We start from the raw sequence: 27,002 nt of genomic DNA, 5'->3' as shown, positions 1-27,002 counted from the left end.
CAGAGGCTATTTTTTGTTCTGTTTTAGTTCGCACTACACTTCCTTAACCAACATAACATGAATCTTCTTCCTGCAGGTGAAAAAGCCGAGCAGAAAAAAAATAAATAAAAAACACAACGCCACAAGACAAGACAGGCATCTGCACGCATTCTAGAGAATTTGCCAAAATAGTCAAATACAGTATATAAATATCTAAAAAAAAAAAAAAAAAAAAAAAAAAAAAAGTTAAATGTTCTTTTAAATTGCATTTTCTAGGACCCAAGAGGAAAAAATTTAATTAAGCTTACAAAACAGCCAGCAGTCTATACTAGAGTTTAAAGTAAACCTGTAGTGAAGACTTGGAAGCTGTCGGAACTGACCTTTTTATCAAAAAAATACTAGCCACTTGACTGTCATCATAATCCACTGTCTTCAGTACTTTCTAAGGCTTCATGAACATGGGGTTGTGCACCGGAACAGATAGTGTGGTTAGCAGAATACGTCAGTGCCAAGGTTGCCACCTCGTCCCTTTTAACCCAAATACATTATTTACACAGGTTCTGGGGCTAATTTTATGCAGATAAGGCACCAAGTTTAATTACCACCTTAATAAGCCACAGAACCTGTGTAATGAATATGTGTTCGGGTTTAATTGGATGAGGTGGCAACCCTAGTCAGTGCGCATACTTGTGCTTTAAACAACCCCTATTGCACAAGCACATACAGCCACCTCTTCTAGTGCATTTCAGTTGGCAGCTGTACGCAGAAGTGGCAGGAACGTCATGACGCAGGCTCTGCACACTGTACGGTCCCTGTAAAGACATGTACATGAAGCCTAAGTTCATCACTCCAAGCAAAGATGCATATTTAGAGTTCCGATTTTTCTGATCTGCATGCTTGTTAGGGTGCATTCACATTTTCAAATACGCCTGCTTGGCAATTACATGCGAGAACCCCAGCCAGGGCTCTTGGGATTAGTTGGGAGAAGCAGCCCCAACTAAAGCAATGGGAGACTGCCAGCTCTCGCTGCTAATCTCGCCCACTCGTATGTACTCACTCGTGCGAGTGATCAGCAGCCTTCTATTGCTTTCAATAGGGCTGCCTCTTGCAGCTAATCGCAGGAACCCCTGCTGGCGTTTTTGCAAAAAAAAGCGAGTGCATATGCAAGTGTGAATGCACCCTTATAGTCTGAAGTACTAAAACTAGATATAGCCCAGCAAATAGCATTTACAGGGGTCCCCGAGTTACGAACCTCTGACTTGCGAACAACTCCTACTTACGAACGGGAGGCGGCGTGACGTTCTGCGCATGCGCTGCCATTTTTTGACGGCGGGCACATCGGAAAACGACGTCTGCGCACACGCGGCTACTTGACAGAGCATCGGAAAACAACGTCTCTACCGTTCTGCGCATGCGCTTCCGACTTCCGAACAAATCTGACTTCCGAACCATTAGGAAGTCCCTAACCCGTTCGCAACTCGGGGACCCCCTGTACAGACAAAAGTTAGCAACGGTCCACTCATATTACTCCCTGTATGCATTTCCATTCTAAAGCCCAAACTTTCCTTTTTAGTTTTGGATAGAGTAGGTATGTATTAGAATGTCTGTTAAGTTTCTGTTACTTTGTGTGTGTCTCCACTGGGAAAAAAAAAAAAAAAAAAAGACCTTTTTATGTGCTCTGGTGAACAGTCAACTGTACTAAAATCAAAAATTTTGAGTTGTAAAAGGAATACAGGGGAACTCTTTCAGTGGGGACACTTATCCTGGCGACAACCGTCTACGGCAAGCCATAGATGAATCCTTTCGTGGTGGAAAAAAAAAAAAAAAAAATTCACTCAATTCCCCCATAAATACAGTCAGTGTTAATGAGGGAATGCCACCCGCAGTTCTGTTGTATTTTTCCGGCAGGGGAGGCGCAGGGAGCCTTCCTAGCCGGCAGAATACAATGATTACTTAGCAGCTATATCCGCTGGCAGTAATCGCATGTAGAAAAATCAGAGTGGCTGGTTGTACCCAAGTTGATCAATCTATCAACATGGGTACAATCAGCCAGCCCATACACGGATTGAAATTCAGTCGGTTTCTGCTGAACTGGCTGAATTTCGATCCATATATGTTTGGCTTAAGTTTCCATTCACACCCGAGCATTTTGCAGTGTGTTTTCCTATGCTGGACTTTGTTCAACATGCAGAATCCCATGGTTTGTAATTATGCCTGTTCACATTTCAACACTTAGTTGCTTGTATACTTATGCTCAGAGAAGTACAAGAACTATTTTGTTGATATTTTGCCTAAATGGGTGTTTATCTCCCCATAGAGTGCCTGTAAACACGTTTGCACCAGAAGAACTCCTCTCCTCCTCTAGAATTGCTCCCCACCCCTTGCCCAGCCCTGGAAACAAATGTATGAAACTTAATACATGTGCAAAACCTCTTGCACAATACAAATAAATAATGGAACAAAGGTAACCTGTTATTAACAGTCAGATCTGTTTGGTCACTTTTTGCGGTTTAAACCTAGTGGAAACTGCCTTAAAGAGGAAGTAAACCCTGATGGGTTTTACATCCTCTTTATTCCCCTGCAAAGTAAAAGCATAATGGGCTAGTATGCATCCCATACTAGCCCACTATGTGGCACTTACCTGCAAATGAAGCCCGCGGTGTCCCTGCTGGTGGAAGCATCCATCTTCACCCCTCTTCCCTCCGGTGGCTGCGGACTCCGGCTCGGTGACTGCCCCGAGCCGCGTAACATCAGTCACTGTGCATGCGCCGATGACCTCATTGGGGCGTTACAAGGTGAATATCTCCTAAATGGCGCACGTTTAGGAGATATTTTCAGTACATAGAGGTAAAGCCTTATTATAGGCTTACCTATATGTAAAAATGTCTCAGGGGGTTTACAACCACTTTAACCACTTGCCTACTGGGCAATTTTACCCCTTCCTGCCCAGGCCAATTTTCAGCTTCCAGCCCTGTCACACTTTGAATGACAATTACACAGTCATGCAACGCTGTACCCAAATGACATTTTTATCATTTTTTTTTCACACAAATAGAGCTTTCTTTTGGTGGTATTTAATCGCTGTTTTTTTTTTTTTTTTTTTTGCAAAAACAAACAAAAAAAAACATTTTTTATAGTTTGTTATAAAATTTTCCAAACAGGTAATTTTTCTCTTTCACTGATGTGCATTGACAAGGCTGCACCGATGGACACTGACGAGGCAGCACTGGTGGGCACAGTTGGGACTGCACTGATAATCAGGACAGAGATAATTAGTGCCCTGATAATCAGTGTAGATGTCCCTTTTACAGAAGTCGGTTGTTGGCTCTCTTCTCCTTTCCTGTTTTTTTTTCTGGGAACGGGTACCTTTTTCTGACAGGTATCCACTCCCACAATTCCTGCCTAGGTAAAAATTACATCAGCTTGGTCCGCTCCTTCCCCTTCCAGGCTACACTATTTGTAGCTGCTGACTACTACTTTTTTAAAACAGGACTGACGTTCTATTTTAAAGTTGCTGGATATATGGGCAGAATTATAAGGGCTAAATTACACTGGCGATGGGGAAGGGGGGCGGTAATACCTCATGGTTGAGCCACGTTTTACTGCATCTTAACTGCACCCCCATTGCTGAGTGTACAACAGGAATTATACCCTCTATTGCACTTCAAGTGAATGGGCCCACTCTGCAGTAAGGAAGCAATACTAACGCCTCCTTACCGCCTGTCAAATGCCCTCTGAAGAGCAATCCGAACACAAGTTGCTCTTCAGAGGGCAAAGCAGGTGTAAATGAGCCCTTAAAAGTAAACAATTAAAAGTATAAAAAAGGCAAAACATTTTTTTAAATTTTTTTCAGATTTGGATAGAGTGCTGAGGGGTACAATCCCTGTCAAGTTTTTATTGCGATCTGTGTATCCATAGGGAGCTTCATGCTCTCTAAGGGCTTGTTCACACAACATGTGCTGCAGGAACGCATGTATTATTGCACGATTTCCCAAACACAAGTGCTAGCCTTCTGCAGACACACATGGGTGCCATTAATTCTTAAAGCGGTATTAAACCAAATAGTAATATATCACAGCTTACCAATCATTAGATATGGTGGCTGCCTTGGTTTTATTTTCCCTCTGTATCCACCTGGTGATCTGACCAGTATGACACAAGGAACACGGGGGCACCTTTGGACAGAAATGGGGTGGGGAGTGTTGAACTAGAAGATTTAGATACACTAACAAACTGAAGCCAAACTCCAGCTGACACTTTATAAATCAGTTATAGCAAACTGTTTTTTTCCTTTTGGGATAAAGGTTTTACAGAAATAAATAAAAGCTGATCACTGTAAGCACCCCTGTTAGTGTTAAATTGTTTGTAACTGATGTATTCTGCTGTAAAAGTTTGTTCTTTTGATGGGCATGCTGGCTGGATTACCAGGTAAAAATAGAAGAAAGCCTAGTGCCGCGTACACATGAGCGGACTTTACAGCAGACTTGGTCCGGCGGATAATTCCATCGTGTGTGGGCTCCAGCAGACTTTTTTTTCCCCAAAAGTTCGACGGACCTAGAAATGAAACATGTTTCAAATCTGTCCGACGGACTCGAGTCCAGTCAAAGTCCGTTCGTCTGTATGCTAGTCCAACAGACAAAAACCGACGCTAGGGCAGCTATTGGCTACTGGCTATCAACTTCCTTATTTTAGTCCGGTTCAGGGGCAGACTGACCATTCGGGCACTTGGGCACTGCCCGAGGGCCCCATCAGGGTTGCCAGCCTCAATAAAACCAGGGACAGTATGTAAAAATCTGTGTTTATTTTAAAAATCCCAAGATTATAGCTGCCCCGCCTCTCCAGTACCTTTTCAGTGTGTGTGTATACTGTGTGTGTGTGTATACTGTGTGGCCCCATAATCTTCTCCTATTGCCCGGGGGCCCCATGAGTTGTCAGTCCGCCTTTGGTCCGGTCATACGTCATCACGTACAAATCCGTCGGCTTTGGTGTGATCGTGTGTAGGCAAGTCCGTTCATTCGGAAAGTCCGCCGGACCAAGTCTGTCCGAAAGTCCGCTGCATGGTAAGCTGCAATATACTAAGTGTTTGCTTTTGGGTTTAAAAACGCTTTAATGGCATCCCCACATACACTACATTACCAAAAGTATTGGGACACCTGCCTCCACATGAACTTTAATAGCATCCCAGTCTTACTCCATATGGTTCAATATTGAGTTGGCCAACCCTTTGCAGCTATAACAGCTTCAACTCTTCTGGGAAGGCTGTCCACAAGGTTTAGGAGAGTGTCTATGGACCTTGCTTTGTGCACTGGTCCAAATGATTTGGTGGAGGGGGGATTATAGTGTCGGGTTGTTTTCAGGGGTTGGGTTTGGCCCCTTAGTTCCAGTGAAGGGAACTCTTAATGCGTCAGCATACGTTTTGGACAATTTCATGCTCCCAACTTTGTGGGAACAGTTTGGGGACGGCCCCTTCCTGTTCCAACATGACTGCGCGCCAGTGCACAAAGCAAGGTCCATAAAGACATGGATGAGTGAGTTTGGGGTGGAGGAACTTAACTGACCTGCACAGAGTCCTGACCTCAACCAGATAGAACACCTTTGGAATGAATTAGAGAGGAGACTGTGCACCAGACCTTCTTGTCCACATCAGTGCCTGACATCACAAACTTGCTTCTGGAAGAATGGTCAAGCATTCCCATAGACACACTACTAAACCTTGTGGACAGCCTTCCCAGAATAGTTGAAGCAGTTATAGCTACAAAGGGTGGACCAAGTCAATATTGAACACTACGGACTAAGACTGGGATGCCATTAAAGTACATGTGCGTGTAAAGGCAGGTGTCCCAATACTTTTGGTAATAGTGTATCTAGCAAATGTGTGTATTCACACCCACCAAAAAGCATGATACTGCGATTTAGTGTGGACCAATTTTAAAAAATCATGCCTGCAAACTAGGGCAGCCTATTAAAGTTACCGGGCTGTGCGGAATTGTGCAATAAAAGTGTGCGCTTGGATGCTCCAGGCGCACCTCATGGTGTGAATTATTCTGATCACCAATGTCATGGGAAAAAAGTGAGAGCAAGCAGTCCTCCCTTACTCTATCCAAAATGGGAAAAAAAAAAAGTGTTGTTTTTCATATATACTGTAATATTCTCCTAAGTACATCTAGCCTCATGGACATTGCAGCCAATTTCTCCATGCTATCGCTCAACAATCTGGATGTTTTGTACTCACCTCTTGTTATGCACATCAGAGCAAGAATAGCGAAGTGCTTGAAGATTCGATCCATGTTGAACAGTTTGCAGTCTTCTTTCCACTTAGAATGATCTCTTGCTGGGCTCTGTTCTGTAATAGAAACCCCTCCTGCAGCAGGAGAGGCGCCTCCTTCCCCTCTACACCTAGGGTGGGGAGAGACATCCTGTTAACCACATGTATGCCAGCCAAGCACTGTGTCTATGTATGTATATATACAGTATATATATAAACAATCTACAAAATAAAAGGGATTACTACATTGATTTATTCAATTCCATCAAGAAGTATTTATAGAAATAGATATTTGTAGCCTATTTTTGGCTGCATGGTGACTTTTCGGCTACATTTGTTGACTTCTTTCTAAAACAGCGTGTTGCCCGGTTGTTATATTGATCCAAAATCTTCAAAATCATCCAAATACTTTGTGAGGCTGACCTGGGACAAGCGTGCCCTCTGATTTCAGCTGCATACGTTTTCCAAGTCAGTGATTCAAATTGATAAAGGCATCCTTCCCCCGATCACACTTAGGACTCCTTTACACTTCTGATTAAGGGGTGGAAAAACTTTGTGGTTGAGAATCATTTTTACTGCCCCTCAATCACTCTCCTTTTTGCTGCAAAGGCACCTGACTTGTACACATCCCGCTGCCGCAATGCTTTGCTTCAGGACCAAGGGAGAAATGTTATCCCCTGTCACCCTTTTCAAGTGAAAAGGTCTGTGCTGCAGCCACCCGGCACCTATGCACAATATATTTAGCAGGTTAAAACAGGCAGTGAAGAGGCAATCCAATGGTTCCTCACAGCCTGTCAAATTCTCTTTGATGAGCGACCTGAACCCAGGTCATACTTCATAGAGAAAAGCAGGTGTAAACGAGCCCCTATGCAAGGACGAGGGCAGGGGGTGTATGCATACCTCCCAACATTTTGAGATGGGAATGAGGGACACCTACCAGCAAATGTATGTAGGCATAGGACACGCCCCCTACCACACCCCCTTAAAGGAGAATTAAACAAAAAAAAAGGTTAATTAAATCCGCAAGGGCTTTTTTTTTACCACTACCATTCCTTTATATTGGCTTTTAAAATGTACAAATGCATAAATTTAGACTTTGGAAGAAAGGTTTAGCATTGGAAAACACTTTTTGATAGATAAAAAGTGCATTTTATATACAGCTATATGGATCAGACCAAAATGAGGGACAAATGAGGGGGAAAGAGGGACAGAGAGCCAGACCAGAGACAGCCAGGCATCTTGAGTCTGGGTTCACATATGCTGCAGGCCTCGGCTCACAGCATGGGGTCTGGTGCGTTCTTGTTCACCGATTCAGGTGTGAATCCGGTCCGAATTTTTTGCCTGAATTCTCACCTGAATTGGAACCAAAGACGCACAGGACCCTTTTTAAAAGCGGATCACGGCCACCCCGAAACTGTGCGAACTGGCTCCATTCACACTCTCCTGTCATGCGAATCGGATGCAGGGAAATCCACATCTAATTCGCACATGGGTGAACCCAGCTTAAATGGTCAGCAAAGGCAACCTCTGCTTTTCGCTCTAAATTTACACATCTTGCACACAATACACGCATCTGAACAGAAATACACACACAATGCATTCCTGCTATTAGTGCTATATGCCAGTACATTTGAGAGTATTCGCATACATTGAAACAATGACAGTTAGAAGAGGATGAAGAACTTTAAAGAGGCCTCTACAGAAGTGTTTTTTTTACTCAAGATCTTTCTGCCAGCTTTTGCCGGTGTCTTGCCGAGAAAGTTCCCTCGGCGGATAAGTTCCCCCCCTGTACTGCGCAGGCGCAGCGTCTGCCAGTACGAACTACTGTCAGCTACCGGAGATAGCCGAAGCTCAAACTTTTCAATCAGCTGTACACGGCACCTGCGCCCTAGGTCCAGGTTCTTTCCCCACCATCCAAGTGGACCTAGAGGGGGAATCAAAAAGAGGCCGTGCCCTAAGCGTGGCGAGCGAAGCGAGCCCGCGAGGGGCCCTCTTACAGGCGCCGTGTACAGCTGATTTTCAGCTATTCACCTTCGGCTATTTCCGCTGGATCCTACTGCGCAGGCGCAGCGCCTGCGCAGTAGAGGGGGGTCCTTATCCGCTGAACTTTCTCGGTAGAACACCGGCAAGTTCCTGCATATAAACATCAGTAATTCATTATGTGCATGTGCAAGAGCCCCTTATACAAAGTGATAACCTGTACATTTTGAGAAATAAATACATTTTATTGCAATTGCCAGAAAAAATTACCAAAACTCAGGTTTTTAAAAGCCCTATTGAGCAACCTGAGCAAGTATCAGCAGTTTCTTCCTGAGCTCCCCCCCTCCTTTATGTGGGAGTGATTCTCTCTTTCCTTGTGGAGTGAAGGATGCTGGGAATTATCATAGGCAGGTTAGTTTCGTTTCTCAGCGCTCACACTGACTTTACAGGAAAGGGGCCCTGACCCAATCCTCGCACAGTGTCCCCTCCCCTAGATGAACAGCTCATAATTCAGATCTAAGGTGCGGCAGGTTAATACTTGTAGTTTTCCCTGCAGCCACAAATTGTACATTTTAGATCAGTTCACGTAAAATACACAAAAAAGATTGTTCAGTGTAACCACAGCCATATTTCCTGCATACAAGGCAGCCCAGGTGCAGTGTACAGCCTGTCATTAGAAAGCAAATTTTCTATTTTCAGCAAAAGCTTGTACACTGTACTCGTGTTTACAATAGCACCACCATATACTCGCACAGCAGCCATCGGCCATTCATTTTAAAGCCTAATTCCAGGTTTCCTATGACCTTAAAGTGGAATTCCACCCAAAAATGTAACTTCTGCTTTCCGCATTCCTCCCCCCCCCCGGTGTCACATTTGACACCTTTCAGGGGGGAGGAGCAGATACCTGTCTAATACAGGTATTTGCTCCCACTTCCGGCGAGTCCAGCCCCTCCTCCACCCCCCCCCCCCACTGTCTTCTGGGAGACGCACAGGTCCCAGAAGACAGCAGGGACCACTCAGAACGCGCAGCACGACTTATGCATGCGCAGTAGGGAACCAGGCTGTGAAACAGCAAGGCTTCGCTTCCTGATTCCCTTACTGAAGATGCTGGCACCTCCACCTAGAGCTAAGGGACGGGTCGGTTGTGGGTGAGGACATTGTGGGCACCCTGGACAGGTAAGTGTCCTTATATTTAAAGTCAGCTGCAGTATTTGTAGCTGCTGACTTTCATTTTTTTTTTTCGGCGGAACTCCGCTTTAAATATTTCATTTCAGCCAAACTATTTCCTTCACTAACAGCGCTGTATAAACTGTATGTACACAGTGCTGTGTTCTAGCAGGGAGATGGAGACTTCCTGTCCTGTTCCCAAAACAAACCTGAGTCATAGTGAGTGCTGTTCAGCCATTCACAGGGAGCCCTGTATTTTATGAATAAATACTAAGCTTCCTCTGATTGGTTGAGGTGGTGATTGTGATGACATCCGCCCACCTCTCCACATCAGCCAATTAGAGGAATTCTTGTATTCAGTCATACAAAAACAAGGCTTCCTATGAATGGCTGAGCGGTGCCCAGCCCGACTCGATTTTGTTTCAGGAACAGGACGGGAAGTCCCACTGCTGAAACACAAGCAATGTATACAGCATGTAGCTGATGCTACATACAGTTTACAATGCTCCCAGCGGGCACATCTGTGACGAAAATAGTTCATTTTGGCCAAACTAAACATGTTGTCCCTGTTCACGCATTACCAGCATTTTAGTGCACTGGATGAACCCAGGTCATCACAGAGCTACGATACAATGAGGACATGCTGCATTTTGTTGCAGCATAGGAAAGGATCCCATGTCACTGTACAGCAGCGTAACGCATCATGCCGCTGCACAGTGACATAAATGAAGGGCCACTTTTTGCACTTGAAATAAAGCAAAACATCTTTTTCTGCTATTTCTTCCTGTACGATTGCGGGGCGTGTTTAGCCAACTGAAGGGCGGGTTTTTCTATCGGAAAAAAATGTGTTTAGCAGCACTGCCCATCATGTACAAATCCTCCCCTCACCGACATGAACACGCCTCGGCAGCGCGGGGCACAATCTGACACAAAAATTTCTTCTTAGCGCAAGCGCCATCTCGCCGTCACAACAGCTGATCGAGAAATCAGCTGCTGTGCTGTTCCCTATGGCGCATGCGCCATTCGTCCCGGGCACTTCTCGATAGCAAGCACTATCCGATAGAACACCAGCTACTGGCAATATAGCTAAAAAATCAAGGAAAAAAAATAAATAAATAAATAAATCAGCCCGGGTTCCCACCCCCAGTCCATACAGGGTCTGGTATGAATTTTAAGGGGAACTCCACGCCAAAATGAAAAAATAAATTGGCGTGGAGTCCCCCCCAAAATCCATACCAGACCCTTGTCTGAGCAAGCAGCCTGGCAGGCCAGGAAAGGGGGGGGACGAGCGAGCGTCCCCCCCTCCTGAACCATACCAGGCCGCTTGCCCTCAAACATAGGGAGGGTGCTTTGGGGTCCCCCCGAAAGTACCTTGTCCCCATGTTGATGGGGACAAGGGCCTGTTCCCAACAACCCTGGCCATTGGTTGTCGGGGTCTGCGGGTGGGGGGCTTACTTATCGGAATCAGATGCCGGCACCCCCATATGTGAATGGGTATCAGGTACATTGTACCCCAATAATTCACCAAAAGTGTAAAAACAAAAACACAATAGACAGTTTTTGACAATTCCTTTATTAAAAAAGAAAAAAAAAAAAAAAGTTTCCCGCGATGTACATCCATCATCAATCAAGCCTCCCGGCGGACCCGAAAAATAGAAAAATAAACGTAAAAACTCTGCCTCCATGGGAGGCCTCCAGGCGACTGCTGTCTTTTGGCTTTGATAGCTGTTATATGGGCAAGGGCCGGGGCACCTGCTGACGTAAACCCGATGATGGTCAGAAGGGGCAGGGTCACTCGGTTATGTCTCCTGGTGGCCCCGCCCTTGCCTATATAACAGCTGTCACAGCCAAGCGACACCATTCGCCGGGAGCCTCCCATCGAGGCGGAGCTTTTTTTCTTTCTATTTTTCGGGTCCGTTGGGTGGCATGACTGAAGATGATGGATGGACATCACGGGAAAGGAATTGTCAAAAATTGTCTGTTGTAGCTTTTACTTTTTGATACTTTTTTGGTGAATGGGTAAGGGTACAATGTACCCGATACCTATTCACATAGGGAGGTTGGGCTCTGGGGGACCCCTTGTTAAAGGGGTCCACCAATGTCCCGCCTCCTGTGATACGTCACACTGATTCAATGTCCCGGCATTGGAGGCGGGACATTCTTACTACGGCCGCCCAGATAATTCAGCTCTGTGACACAGGGAGATCGCCGCTCTGCATAAGGAGGGAGGAGAGGAGGAGGGAGGGGAGGACGGATGATACCCCCGTAATGTGCAGCACCCGGGACTGACCCTGCCCCCTTTTCGGTGCCATTATCGGCACCTTTTCTTCTTTCGGCCACATGCCGTAAACACTGTTTTCAGTCGATATGTTTTGTCGGCTGAAATTTTGGTGCACCTCTAGTTTTTTGTAAAGGTAAACTATCATTTTAAGAATGACAGAAGGGCAACCTGCACTTGTAGCTGAGGAACCAAGCAACAGTAGCCTCACAAGCTCCTTAAGGGGGCCATTAAGGCCTCGTTCCCATCTAAACGATGCAGAATCTCAGGATTCTGTCCGCGATTCTGGATCGCACTTAAATTGCGGGAAAACAAGCAATACGCTAAGGATTCATTCTTAATGGTACTCCAAACATGGTTAGAAGATGGTTGCTGTGTTTTTTGACACATGACAAATACGCTACAAAAGTGCCAAAATATGCACTGAAAAAAATGTTCAACGCTTAGCGCCCAAAAAGGTGCTGGAGCCTCTTTGGAGCATTGCAAGTAAATGAGCTGCCCTATGCTCAACGCACAGAAAAGCAATTAAAAAAAACGCTATTTGAAGTGTGATTCTATCTTGTCTATTTAATTTGCTTAGGAAGGAGAGCTAGTAAAAAATTCAGGCAAATAGGAAATTTATTACAACTAAAGGCAAAACTTTATTGCACTACACTGCATTGTAGGTCGTAAAGAATGTTCGTTGGTGTTTCACTTAGAACGAATGTCACCGAGGTGCATTCAACACTAGACATGTGCAATTCGTTTCGTATTGAATCGAAATTTGGCCGAATCTGGCATCCTTCGGACATTCGGGTGCATCTGAATGTCTGAATAAAAAAATAACAAATTTCAACTAATACGAAAGAAATTATAGCTGATATAACAAATGAATTTGACAAGATTCGGTAATTCGTTAAAGATCTAATGAAACAAAAGAACAACTCAAAGTAAATCTAATGCCCGTACAGAAATTCCGCCAGCAAAAGTCGGATGTGAGCTTTTGGTCAGAAATTCCGACCGTGTGTACGCTCCATCGGACTTTTGCTGGCAGAATTCCAGCCAGCAAAAGATTGAGAGCAGGTTCTCTATTTTTCGGTCTGAAAAAGTTCCTATCCAAAAATGCGTTCGTCTGTATGCAATTCGGACGCGCAAAAAATCACGCATGCTCGGAAACAATTCAACGCATGCTCGGAAGCATTGAACTTGATTTTCTCGGCTCGTTGTAGTGTTATACTCCACCGCATTCTTGACAGTCAAAAGTTTAGAGAACTTTTGTGTGACCGTGTGTATGCAAGGCAAGCTTGAGCAGAATTCCATCGGAAAAAACATCCAAGTTTTTTCTGACAGAATTTCTGATTGTGTGTATGGGGCATTACAGTCCAATCAGCTGATTTTGTGCTGGAGGCTGGATTACTGGCAAAGTACATTCCTGAGAACTGAGTGAGAAGGGTGTTGTATTGTATTCGAGCAGAGGAGAAGAGATATTATCATTGTGCGTGTTAATAGATTCAATAAACAAACAACTTTCCAAACTACGAATCATTATCACGAATCAATATACTGTACATACATAAATATCGAATTTCAACGAATACGAAAGAAATTATAGCGCATATAACGAATGAATTCAAGATGATTCGGGATTCAATATAACGAATATCGACACTCTACAGAAATAACAAATTATCAGAAAACGAATTAACAGAACATAACTAATATAACAGAACGAAATTATGTATTTTACGAATGAAAAAGAAACGAATCTAAACAAAACTTTCTGTTGTGCACAAGTCTATTCAACACCGGGGCTGTTTTTAATATTGATTGGACTCTGGGCAAACATTTTCTTGGGGCCCCCCTTCCATGTAATTTCACACTCCACCTGCTCTGAGACATACAATAAATAGCAGCTAGACTCAAAATCAGTTTACTGAACCAGATTAGGCAGTGATTGTGATTGGTTAACAGAGGTTACAGTGCATCATTGCTGCTCACTGACTGGCTGCTAGAGGTTACAGCACACATTATGGCTCACTGATTATTTGCTACAGGTTACATCACGTGACTTCTGCTTGTTGATTGGTTGCTAGAGATTATTTTACATCAATACTGCTCACTGATTGGTTGCTAGAGGTTACTGAACATCCTTACCACTCACTAATTGGTTGCTAGAGGTTACTGTGCATTATTACTGCTCACTGATTGGTTGCTAGAGGTTGCGGCATATCCTTGCCGTTCAATGATTGGTTGCAAGAGGTTAGTGTACATCATTACTGCTCACTGATTGGTTGCTAAAGGTTAGAGCACACCATTTCCGTACTGCCTGCACGTCATGGACTGGGGAGGTGATCCATCAATAGACATAAAACTCCTAGGGATCCTAGGACTCCTGGGATCAGTGGCAATGCTAGGGGGGGTGAGATGTGGCAATGCTGGAGGGGTTGATGGGATCAGTGGCAGTGGTGGGGGGATGGGATTTGTTAGGAGGCAGTACACTGTGGCAGCTGGAAATCTTTGGCAAATATATAGTGGGCGATTCTACACTGACCACTGACCACCAATGTAATGGGGAATTTACAATGACCACCAATGTAAGGGGGGGTTTACACTGACCACCAATGTAAGGGGAAATTTTACCACCATGTAACGGGGGATTTTACACCACCCACCAATATAAAGAGGGATTTCTACACTGAGACCAATGTAATAGGAGCATTTACACCAACAACCAGTGTAAGGGGGAATATACAATGACCTCCATGTAAGGGGGAATTTACACTGACAATCATTGTCGAGGCGATTTGTACTGACCACCAATATAAGGTGACACTTCTACACCGACCACCAATGTTAGGATGGTCAATGTTCACTGACCATCAATGTAAATGGGGATTTACACTGACCACCAGTGTAAGGACAATTTTGCACTTACCATCAATGTAAAGGGAAATGTACACTGATCACAATGTAATGAAGAATTTACACTGACCACCAATGTAAGGGCTTCACTGGCCACTAGTGTGAATGAAAGGATTGTACACCAAGCCCCAATGTAATGAGAACATTTACACTTACCACCAATGTAACTGAGACATTTAGCCTGCGTTCACATTTCTTTGTTTCGGGAACACATGCAAAATCGCTTTCCTGACACCACAGAAATGTGCTGCCCTTTAGCAGATACACGGCAGTGCCATTAATTGTTAATGACATCCTCATGCATCTGCTGAGATGTGTGTATTCACATCCACCAAAATTCACGGTGCTGTAGCACCATGTTCTTTTGAAAAAGGGTTCCACCTCCAATTTGCTTACCTTTGCAGAACAGGCTGATGTTAAGTTTAATGGCCAGAGTAGGTAGGGCTTTCCAGCATGCCCCTTTACCTCCCCAGTGGGCAGCATTCAGCAGAGGTGATGGTGGATATGACCTCGGGGGGCATAATATACATATGAATGCTGCCTCTTTTTACATATCAATGCCACCGGTCTGCATCTACTTACATATTAATGCCGCCGCTATTTACATATTAATGCCGGTTATTTACATTTAAACACAGGGTCTGCAGGTGAGTCATCTGTACACAATAGGGCAGAGCTGGGCAGCATTATTATCAGGACTTCACACTGAGATATCGGCACACAGCACGGGACTAAAACTTCAAGGGTCAAGGGAATTTAAACTGGGATAGTTGGCAAGTATGAGGCAGCTGCTTTGGGCCCCACAACAATGATGGGGCCCAGGGCAGCTGGCTGCCCCTTTTGCCCTGCCTGAAAGACAGCCCTGTTCAACACGACTGTTACACATCCATTGTCACAGCAAACTCATGCAATTGAGTCCTAAGGCTGTATTCACACGCTAAGGGTGCCATTCACACATTCACACTGTTGATTCACACATCTGTGCTATCAAATCATGGGCAGAATCTCAGCAAATCTGCCTGAGACTCAACACGCTGCAGTGTGAATGCAGCCTAAATGTTCACCCTATGGGAAAGCCCAACTAACTCACACCAAATCCAGGGATACACTGTGCTACACCCGCGGTGTGGTCAAACGTTACCACATCAGCCCTTAGCCAGCAAGTACACATGTGCTGTGCAGGGTGCATGGAATAATAAATATTGTGGAGGGCAAAAGTTCTTTTGGAAAAAGAGATTTTGCATGTCTTTTTGCTAAAGAAGTCTTATGCAGCGTACATACGATCTTAAATTCGGGCAGCAAAAGACCGATAAGAGCTTTTGGTCGGAAAATGCGAACGCGTGTATGCTCCATCGGACTTTTGCTGGCCGAATTCCAGCCAGCAAAAGATTGAGAGCATGTTCTCAATTTTTCGGTCGGAAAAAGTTCAGATCGGAAATTCCAATCGTCTGTAGCAATTCCAACGCGCAAAATTCCTACGCATGCTCGGGAACAATTCGAAGCATGCTCGGAAGCATTGAACTTCATTTTCGCGGGTCGTAGTGTTGTACGTCACCGCGTTCTTGACGGTTTAAAGTTCAACAAACTTTTGTGTGAACGTGTGTATGCAAGGCAAGCTTGTGCGGAATTCCGTCGGAAAAACCATCCAAGATTTTTCTAAAGGAAAATCCACTCGTGTGTATGTGGCATAACTCCTAGCAATTTTTTTCTGTGATACATTAGTTCCACTGAAAAAAACTGAGGTTTTAAGCATTTGTTCCAAGAAATATATGTCCCAGGAAAACTTCCTTGGTTTCTAAATTCATTGCACTAATTCTTTCTTGTATGCCATCTGTGTTTAACCGCTTCAGCCCCGGAAGATTTTACCCCCTTCCTGATCAAAGCAGTTTTTGCGATTCGGCACTGCACCGCTTTAACTGACAATTGCGCGGTCGTGCGACATTGTACCCAAACAAAATTGATGTTTTTTCTTTCTCGGACATCACGGGACACAGAGCCTCAGTAATTACTGATGGATTATAGGGTATCACTAGGTGATTGGACACTGGTCACACTCTAGACAGGAAGTTCAACCCCCTATATAACCCCTCCCCTTACTGGGGATACCTCAGTTTTTTCGCCAGTGTCTTAGGTGTTGGTCATGAATAAGATGTGCTGTGCTGAGCTCCAAAGGAATATCCTATACTGGGGCAAGCCATGCAACCGGATCCATTCAAAGTGCTTTTTCAGGCCAAATTGGATGGTACCCGGGCCTCATGTCCGAAGAAACGAGGTTTTACCTGTAATGCTTCTCTTTTTAGAGAGCTGGACCCCGGGATCCAGTATTTGTTTTTTTCAGCCATATCCCTGGCGGGGTGCTTTACGGGCCAAGAACTGCGAATTCTCCTGTTTAAGGGGGCCCCAGTCTCTGAAGGTTTTTTCAGATGGAGCCCACTGTGAGAGATTGAAGATTGTATAACAGAACCCTGCAGCTGGATAAGGTAAGAGAGAATCCTCAAGAATTTTTTAATTCTAGTAGATTTTCTCCTTTAAGTAAATGTATGCTATGCCTATTGTCCCCACCGGGGGTGGAGCGTTAACGCCACGTCCGGCGTGATTAGACGCCCACATCGCTGGCTATACAGTCTATAAAGTGCACTCTCTTTCAGGTGCACACAGCCTATGGAGGGACACAGTAGCTGACGGGCACATGTGAGGTGGGACACAGGCATTCTCCCAGGCAGCATTTACTTTAAATGCCAGACTGGGCATTGGTAGCAGCAGCAGTTGCTGAACTACATCGCTCAGCAGTCAGTGTTTTTTTGTTGTACCTCCACTTTGTTGCTTGGCACTATGGGTAGAAGAGGTACAAATACCCCGAAAACCAGAGGCTCTAGGGGATCTCCCTCAGGCTCTGAGGACCCCCCTTCTGCAGCACCTTCCCCCCCTGTAGGACCTGGGATTGCTGGCCAGGGTGAGCCGTCGGGGTCAGGGGCTGCATCTGCTTCTGGCACTTCAGCCCCTGTATACATTACACAGGAGGTTTTTTCCTCAACCATTAATGGATTAGAGGAAAGACTAATGGCCTTAATCGCATCTTCACTCAGTGGAAGAAAACGCACTAGGTCTCCTTCTGTTACCCAGGACCCTCAAGCTGAGGAACTCTGGGAAAAAGGAGAGGAATCCCTCTCAGAGGATCGGGATGAGACTGATGATTCCTCTTCTGAGGAATCAGATGGAGAAGGGCCCTCTTCAGCTTCTCAGGATGAGAAGGTGTTAGTGCAAATTCTTGATGGATTGGTCTGCTCCACATTTAAGTTGCCCGTATCTGAGTCAATTAAAGAACCCAACTTCTTTGGGTTCACTGAAGCCTCCTCAAACACATGCTTTTCCTGTTCATAGTTTACTAGAAAAGCTCATTTATTCTGAGTGGGATCACCCAGATAAACATTTTTTTCCGCCTAAAAAGTTTTCAACACTCTATCCTATGGAGGAAAAATTTAGAAAAATGTGGGGTATACCGGCAGTTGACGCTGCCATTTCCTCTGTAAATAAAAGCCTGACCTGTCCTGTCGACAATGCTCAGATGCTTAGGGATAAAAAAATGGAATTCCTGTTAAAAAATATTTTTTCCTTGGCAGGTTCAGTAGCTCAACCTGCAGTGGCAGCAATCGGAGTCTGTCAATACTTGAGAGACCATGTTAAACAGGTCCTCAAAGTTTTACCTGAACAGCAAGCCCAGGGGTTGGCTTACCTTCCAGCAGCTTTATGTTTTGCTGTTGACGCAATCAGAGATTCTATCATCCAAATCTCTCACCTTTCGCTTGGGTTGGTGCATATGCGTAGAATCTTATGGTTGAAAAATTGGTCAGCCGAATCACCATGTAAGAAGCTTCTGGCTGGATTTCCATTTCATGGTGCAAGGCTGTTTGGAGAGGATTTGGACAATTATATCCAAAAGATCTCTAGTGGGAAAAGCACACTCTTACCAGTTAAGAAAAGGGGTAAACGTCCCTCTTTTAAACAGGCTCTTTCCCCAGTGCCAGGAGCATCAGCCTCCAGGCAGTCGCGACGGTCTCCTCCGTCAGGCTCAAGAAATAAATTTCAGAGTCGACCCCGGGGACAAAAGAAGTCCTGGGGGAAGAAGCCTACTAGAGAAGATGCTAAAGCCTCTTTATGAAGGAGTGCCCCCACTCGCTCGGGTGGGGGGAAGACTACAGTTCTCAAGGCTCTGGCAGGAAGATTTCCAGGACAGATGGGTAATCTCCATGGTAACTCTAGGTTACAAACTGGAGTTCCGAGTATTCCCCTCTCCTCGTTTCCTCAGATCAAATGTCCCCAGAGATCCAGAGAAAAAGCAGTCTTTCCTTCTAGCGTTGGAGCGACTATTGTTGCAAAAGTTCATTGTGGTGGTTCCCACGGAAGAATTTTTTTTCAAACCTTTTCACGGTTCCAAAACCAAATGGAGATGTCAGACCCATTCTGGATCTAAAGGATCTAAACCGATTCCTAAAGATTCGATTCTTTCGCATGGAATCAATTAGATCAGTAGTCTCCATCCTACAAGGAGGAGAACTTTTGGCGTCAATAGACATCAAGGATGCGTACCTGCATGTACCCATTTTCCCTGCTCATCAAAAGTACTTGCGTTTCGAAGTAGAAAAACGCCACTTTCAGTTTATAGCCCTGCCTTTCGGGCTAGCTACTGCACCTCGGGTGTTTACAAAGATCTTGGCTCCTCCTCTAGCCAGATTAAGGGCCCAAGGTATAACAGTAATAGCATACCTAGACGACCTGCTCTTGATAGACCGGTCGGTAGCCTGCCTGGACCAGAACTTGGTCACCACAGTCAACTACTTGAAATACCTAGGTTGGATTCTCAACTTAGAAAAGTCTTCCTTAAAACCAGTAAGAAGACTAGAGTATTTGGGCCTGGTCATAGATACAAGCCAAAAGAAGGTATTTTTACCTCAGGCAAAGATCAGTGCCTTAACCACTTGCTTACTGGGCACTTAAACCCCCCTCCTGCCCAGACCAATTTTCAGCTTTCAGTGCTCTCACACTTTGAATGACAATTACTCAGTCATGCAACACTGTACCCAAACAATTTTTTTGTCCTTTTTTTCATACAAATAGAGCTTTCATTTGGTGGTATTTGATCACCTCTGGGTTAATTTTTGCGCTATAAATGAAAAAAGACCGAAAATTTTGAAAAAAAATGCTTTTTTCTTCGTTTCTGTGATAAAATTTTGCAAATTAGCAATTTTTATTCATAAATATTGGCCACAATTTATACTGCTACATATCTTTGGTAAAAATAACCCAAATTAGTGGATATTATGTGGTCTGTATGAAATTTATAGAGTCTACAAGCTATGGTACAAATCATAAAAAAATGATCACATCTGATCACACCTGATGTACTGAGGCCCATCTCCTTTCTTGAGACCCTAACAAGCCAGGAAAGTACAAATGCCCCCCAAATGACCCCTTTTTGGAAAGTAGACATTCCAGGGTATTTAGTAAGAGGCATGGTGAGTTATTTGAAGTTGTCATTTTTTCCCACAATTCTTTGCAAATTAAGGTTTTTTTTTATTTTTTATATTTTTTTCAGAAAATTGTCATTGTAATAGCTTATTTCTCTCACATGGAATGTGCATACCACAAATGACACCACAAAATACATTCGGCTACTCCTCCTGAGTATTACAATACCACATGTGTGGGACTTTTTCACTAACTGGCCACATACAGAGGCCCAACATGCAGGGAGCATCATCAGGTGTTCAAGGAGCATAAATTACCCATCTAACTTGTTGACTACCTATTACACTTTTGAAGGCCCTAGAGCACCAGGACAATGGAAACGCCCACAAAATGACTCCATTTTGGAAAGCTAACACCCCAACCTATAATCTATGAGGCATAATGAGTCTTTTGAACGGTTCATTTTTTTCCAGAAGTTTTTGGAAAATGTGGAAAAAAATGAAAACGCATTTTTTTTTACACAAAGTTGTCCGTTTATAAGATATTTCCAACACATAGCATTTACATAGCAAAAATAACACCCCGAAATACATTCTGCTACTCCTCCTGAGTAAAACGATACCACATGTGTGAGACTTTTACACAGCCTGACCACATACAGAGGCCTAAAATTGAAGTAGCACCTTCAGGTGTTCTAGGAGCATAAATTACACATCTCGATTCTCACCCACCTATTACACTTTTGAAGGTCCTGGAGCACCAGGACAATGGAAACGCCCACAAAATGACCCCATTTTGGAAAGCTAACACCCCAACGTATAATCTATGAGGCATAATGAGTCTTTTGAACTGTTCATTTTTTTCCAGAAGTTTTTGGAACATGTGGAAAAAAAATGAAAACGCATTTTTTTTACACAAAGTTGTCCGTTTATAAGATATTTCCAACACATAGCATTTACATAGCAAAAATAACACCCCAAAATACATTCTGCTACTCCTCCTGAGTATAACGATACCACATGTGTGAGTCTTTTACACAGCCTGACCACATACAGAGGCCTAATATTGAAGTAGCACTTTCAGGCGTTCTACGAGCATAAATTACACATCTCATTTCTCACCCACCTATTACACTTTTGAAGGCCCTGGAGCACCAGGACAATGGAAACGCCCACAAAATGACCCCATTTTGGAAAGCTAACACCCCAATGTATAATCTATGAGGCATAATGAGTCTTTTGAATGGTTCATTTTTTTCCAGAAGTTTTTGGAAATATGTGGAAAAAAAATGAAAACACATTTTTTTTACACAAAGTTGTCAGTTTATAAGATATTTCCAACACATAGCATTTACATAGCAAAAATAACACCCCAAAATATATTCTGCTACTCCTCCTGAGTATAACGATACCACATGTGTGAGTCTTTTACACAGCCTGACCACATACAGAGGCCTAATATTGAAGTAGCACTTTCAGGCGTTCTACGAGCATAAATTACACATCTCATTTCTCACCCACCTATTACAGTTTTGAAGGCCCTGGAGCACCAGGACAATGGAAACGCCCACAAAATGACCCCATTTTGTAAAGCTAACACCCCAACGTATAATCTATGAGGCATAATGAGTCTTTTGAATGGTTCATTTTTTTCCAGAAGTTTTTGGAATATGTGGAAAAAAAATGAAAACGCATTTTTTTACACAAAGTTGTCCGTTTATAGGATATTTCCAACACATAGCATTTACATAGCAAAAATGACACCCCAAAATACATTGTGCCACTCCTTCTGAGTATGGCAATACCACATGTGTGAGACCTTTACACAGCCTGGCCACATACAGAGATCCAACATGCAAGGAACACCATCAGCTGTTCCAGGGACACATAGCATGCATATACCAAGAATTACACCCCAAAATACATTATGCTGAGCAAAGAGAAACAAAAGATTACCTGTGGTTTTAGTAGTACAGTTGTCCACAGGAGGATAGCACTGGTCCAGGCAGCAGGCAGGGACTTGGCCAGCAACAGCGAACACAATTTTTCAGGCAGCAGGCAGAAATACTGTCCATAGTCAGTACAGGCAGCAGGCAGGGATACTGTCCATAGGTCAGTGCAGTGCAGGGTCAGTGCAGGCAGAGATTGTCAGCAGTGCAAAAATATTGGTCTTGGTAGTAGGCAGGAACAAGGTCCATGTGCTGTGGTCAGTGCGACAAACAGAGGCATGACGGCAGTAACTCCTACAGGCAGCAGGCAGAAGTAGGGCCTCGTTCAGGACAGAATGGGGACAGGGGTAGAGGCTTCTCCCACCCAAATCTCTTTGAAGCCTCCGAGTCTCCAGACCCTAATCTAGGAATGAGAAAACAAAGAAAATTGTTTTCTTCATCCAGAAAAACTATTCTGGAGCCCCTCACATATGTGAGACCCCTGTGTTGAATCCCACTAGTCCAGTTGCAGGGTACAAGATCAGTCCAAGAGGCAGGCAAGAGGCATGGTCAAACAGTCCAAGGTCAGTTCCAGATCAGGCAAAGGTATGTACAGAATCGTTAGGCAGAAGCATGGTCGAATAACAGTCCAGGGTCAGTTCCATATCAGGCAGAGGTATGTACAGAATCGTTAGGCAGAAGCATGGTCGAAAAAACAGTCCAGGGTCAGTTCCAGATGAGGCAGCGGTATGTACAAAATCGGCAGGCAGAAGCGTGGTCAAATAACAAGCCAGGGTCAGTTACAGAGCAGGCAGTGGCATAAGCGGTGTGAAGGCAGGAACTGAGGATTACGGTTACCATACTTCACTAATAATTTAGTGAAGTATGGTAACGGCGGAAGCATTCACCTATACAGAGGCCTGGTTCGGAAGGACATTCTGCACAATAATAAGATGTGTCTCTTCTGACTCCTGCTCTGGTACACACCTTACATCTTTTTTGACGTCTTTGGCCTGTTGGTCTGGGAGGGAGTTTATCTGGAAAGTGGCGCTCGGAGAGTCGACTAACAACATCTGATCGGATGTTTACTGGTGGGCCGTTCGGGAATATAAGGGCAGTGTAAATTTCCTCCTGGTAGCCAAGGAAGGGTTGGGGGTTTTGGGTGGATTTGCGGTAAATGATATAGGAGTTGTATATGGCCAATTGAAAAAAATAAATCGCTACTTTTTTGTACCAGTGGTATGTCCTTCTTGTGGCATGATATGGTTCCAACATTTGATCGTTGAAGTCGACTCCCCCCATAAACAAATTGTATTGATGTATGCATGTGGGTTTCTGGATGGGGCCATTCCTTCTGGGGATTTCCACATAGGTGTTGTTGTGGATGGAAGACAACATATACACATCCCTTCTGTCCCTCCACTTCACTGCCAAAATCTCTTTGTTACGCAGACATGCCGTTTCTCCTTTTCTCAACTTCTTATTAACAAGACTTTGAGGAAAGCCCTTCCGATTTTTTTTCACGGTGCCACATGCTGGCGTCTTCTTCCGATGAAGGTTGTGGAACAGGGGCAGAGAAGTGTAGAAGTTATCTACATACAGGTGGTATCCTTTGTCGAGTAGGGGGTATATGAGGTCCCAAACAACTTTCCCGCTGGTTCCCAAGTAGTCCGGGCAATTAGGAGGCTGCAGCTGGGTGTCCTTCCCTTCGTACACTATGAAGGAATATGTGTACCCTGTGGCTCGGTCACATAGTTTGTACACCTTCACCCCATAGCGGGCCCTTTTGCTGGGGATATATTGCTTAATTTTAAGCCTGCCGCTAAATTTCACAAGGGACTCATCTACACATGTTTGTTGGTCCGGGGTGAACAGCTGGGGGAATACTTCGGAAAAATAATTTAATATTGGGCGAATTTTGTAAAGCCTGTCAAAATTTGGATCAGTTCGGGGAGGGCACTGGGTATTGTCGCTGAAATGTAGGAACCTCATTATCATCAGATACCTGGTTCTGGGCATTACCGCGGAGAAGAGCGGCATGTGGTGGAGGGGGTGGGTTGACCAATAGGAACGGAATTCGTTTTTTTTGGTGAGCCCCATATTCAATGTGAGGCCCAAAAAAACCTTGAACTCCTCCACTGTCAGGTCTCTCCACTCATAGGGACGGGCATAATATGATGTGGGATTTTGCAAAATAAATTGCTGTGCATACAGGTTGCACTGGGCCACAATTGACGCCAACATGTCCTCCGTAAAAATTAAATTAAAAAAATTAATTGGGGTGAAATTCCCTGTATCCACCTGGACTCCTGGCTGGGCCGTGAAAGGGGGAACGCTAGCTTCTCCTGAATTCGGAGGAAGCCACAAGGGGTTCTGAAGTGCCAAGGGAAGGCTGGCATGGGACCTAACCCTTTGGGGCTGGGGTGACACCCCACTGGTACTTGGCCTTTCTTGCCGAGGCACTGCGGTGCTAGTGGATGGCACTGCAGTGCTAGTGGATGCCACTGCGGTGCTGGCGGATGCCACTGTAGTGCTGGCGGATGCCACTGCGGTGCTGGCGGGTGCCACTGCGGTGCTGGTGGATGCCACTGCCTCCTCACTAGAACGCCTTCGTTTGGCAGGCCGAGTTTCTTCCTCCTCTGAGTCTGTAAGTGTTTCGCTACTGAGGACTGGCTCGTAATTTACGTCAGAATCCGAATTGGAAAGGGAATCTGAAAAAGAGAGCTCCGCGTTGCTCTCGTCGGCCGTAGAAAGAATTTGGTATGCCTCCTCGGCGGAAAAGCTTTTTTTGGACATGGCTGCTGGTGGTTATGAGATTGCACAGCTGTGTGCTAAGCCTGCACTAATGAGGTGGCACTGATTGATGGCACAGATGTGCACTGATGAGGCGGCACAGATGGGCACTGATCGCACAGATAGGCACTGATGAGGCGGCACAGATGGGCACTGATCGCACAGATGGGCACTGATAAGGCGGCACAAATGGGCACTGAGGCAGCACAGATGGGCACTGAGGAAGCAGCACAGATGTGCACAGATTTACACTAATGAGGCGGCACAGGTGGGCACAGATATGCACTGATATGGCACAGGTGAGGTGGCACAGATGGGCACTGATGAAGCGGCACAGATGGGCACTGATAAGGCAGCACAGATGGGCACTGATAAGGCAGCACAGATGGGCACTGATGAGTTGGCACAGATGCGCACTGATTGCACAGATGCGCACTGATTGCACAGATGCGCACTGCACAGACAGGCACTGATGGGCACAGACGGGCACTGATGGGCACAGACGGGCACAGATGGGCACTGATGATGCACTGATGGCACAAGTGGGCACTGAAGCGACAGATGGGCACTGATTGGTACAGATGGGCACTGATGAGGTGGCACAGATGGGCACTGATGAGATGGCACAGATGGGCACTGATGAGGTGGCACAGACGGGCACTGATGAGTTGGCACAGATGCGCACTGATTGCACAGATGCGCACTGATTGCACAGATGCGCACTGCACAGACGGGCACTGATGGGCACAGACGGGCACTGATGGGCACAGACGGGCACTGACGGGCACTGATGGGCACAGACGGGCACAGATGGGCACTGATGATGCACTGATGGCACAAGTGGGCACTGATGTGCACAGGTGGGCACAGATGGCACTATATTGGTGTCACTGTGGGCACTGTTGGGCACTTTTTGGGCACACTTTGCTGTTTTACTACTCACAGAAGCTCTCTCTCCTCACACACTGTCTCTGTGTGAGGAGAGAGAGAGCTGGCAATGAGAGATGATCTCAATTGTTTACCTTTTAGATCATCTCTCATTGGAGGCGGCGATCGCGCTGTAAACGGCCGCTGTGATTGGCCGTTTACAGCGATCTGTGATTGGCTGTGTCCAAGGGACACGGCCAACACAGATTTTCCCCGAGGCGCGCTCACGAGAGCGCGCTGGGAATGAGGAAAGGGGACGACGTCAATAGACGTAGTCCCGGTATTTCAGATCCGCGCTGTTGCCGTCATTTGGCAATGGCCCGGATCTGAGAAGGTTAAAAGAACTGATTTAGGTAGTCAGGACAAAGAAGGGTCCTTCTATCCGCCTTTGTATGAGGCTGCTGGGAAAGATGGTGGCTTCATTCGAAGCAGTTCCCTATGCTCAGTTTCATTCAAGACTGCTACAACACAGTATCCTGTCTGCCTGGAACAAGAAGGTACAGGCATTAGATTTTCCGATGCGTCTGTCTCCTACAGTGCGTCAGAGCCTCAGTTGGTGGTTAATATCCAGAAATCTGCAAAAAGGGAAATCCTTTTTACCGGTTACCTGGACAGTGGTAACAATGGATGCCAGTCTTTCGGGTTGGGGAGCAGTTCTGGAACAGTCTGCGGTCCAAGGAGAATGGTCCAAAACCGAGAGGACTTTACCCATCAATGTTCTGGAGATCCCTGCGGCGCATCTAGCCCTAAAGGCCTGGACTCTCAGGCTACAGGGTTGCCCTGTCAGGATCCAGTCCGACAATGCCACAGCAGTGGCTTATATCAATCATTCCGGGGATAGAGAACTGGCAGGCGGACTATTTGAGTCGCCAGCGGTTAGTCCCAGGGGAATGGTCTCTTCACCCCGACATCTTCTGGACCATATGCCAAAGATGGGGGATTCCAGATGTAGATCTCTTTGCATCCAGATTAAACAAGAAGATCGACATGTTTGTGGCAAGAACAAAGGATCCTCTTGCATGCGGGACAGATGCGTTGGTGATTCCGTGGCATCGGTTCTCACTGATTTATGCATTCCCTCCTATTCTGCTTCTGCCACAGCTCCTTCGTAGGATCAGGCTGGAAAACAAGTCGGTACTTCTGGTGGCCCCAGCTTGGCCCAGGAGAGCTTGGTATGCAGAAATAGTAAGAATGACAGTAGGTTCCCCATGGACCCTACCGTCACGTCCAGACCTGTTATTCAAGGTCCAGTGTTGCACCTTATTTTCTGCTGTTTTAAATCTTTTGAAATGTGAGTGATTTTCTAAAGGCTTGTAGTG

The 27,002-nt window shown here is 45.2% G+C and overlaps 1 protein-coding gene across 2 annotated transcripts in view; it reads left to right on the top strand.

The window, feature by feature from the left end:
• The first annotated feature begins 4,825 nt into the window (after positions 1-4,825).
• The window catches only part of LOC141103187 (uncharacterized), a 39,605-nt gene continuing 17,428 nt past the window's right edge, over positions 4,826-27,002 (top strand). For both annotated transcript variants that reach the window (XM_073592517.1, XM_073592516.1), the window contains exon 1: positions 4,826-5,039. The gene's annotated coding sequence lies outside the window, so the exon portion shown is untranslated. The remainder of the gene's footprint in view (positions 5,040-27,002) is intronic.

Source organism: Aquarana catesbeiana, linkage group LG07 (assembly GCF_042186555.1).
Source record: "Aquarana catesbeiana isolate 2022-GZ linkage group LG07, ASM4218655v1, whole genome shotgun sequence".
NCBI classification, from domain to species: Eukaryota; Metazoa; Chordata; class Amphibia; order Anura; family Ranidae; genus Aquarana; species Aquarana catesbeiana.
Note: the sequence above shows the minus strand (reverse complement) of the source record. Positions and strands in the feature narration are given on the sequence as shown.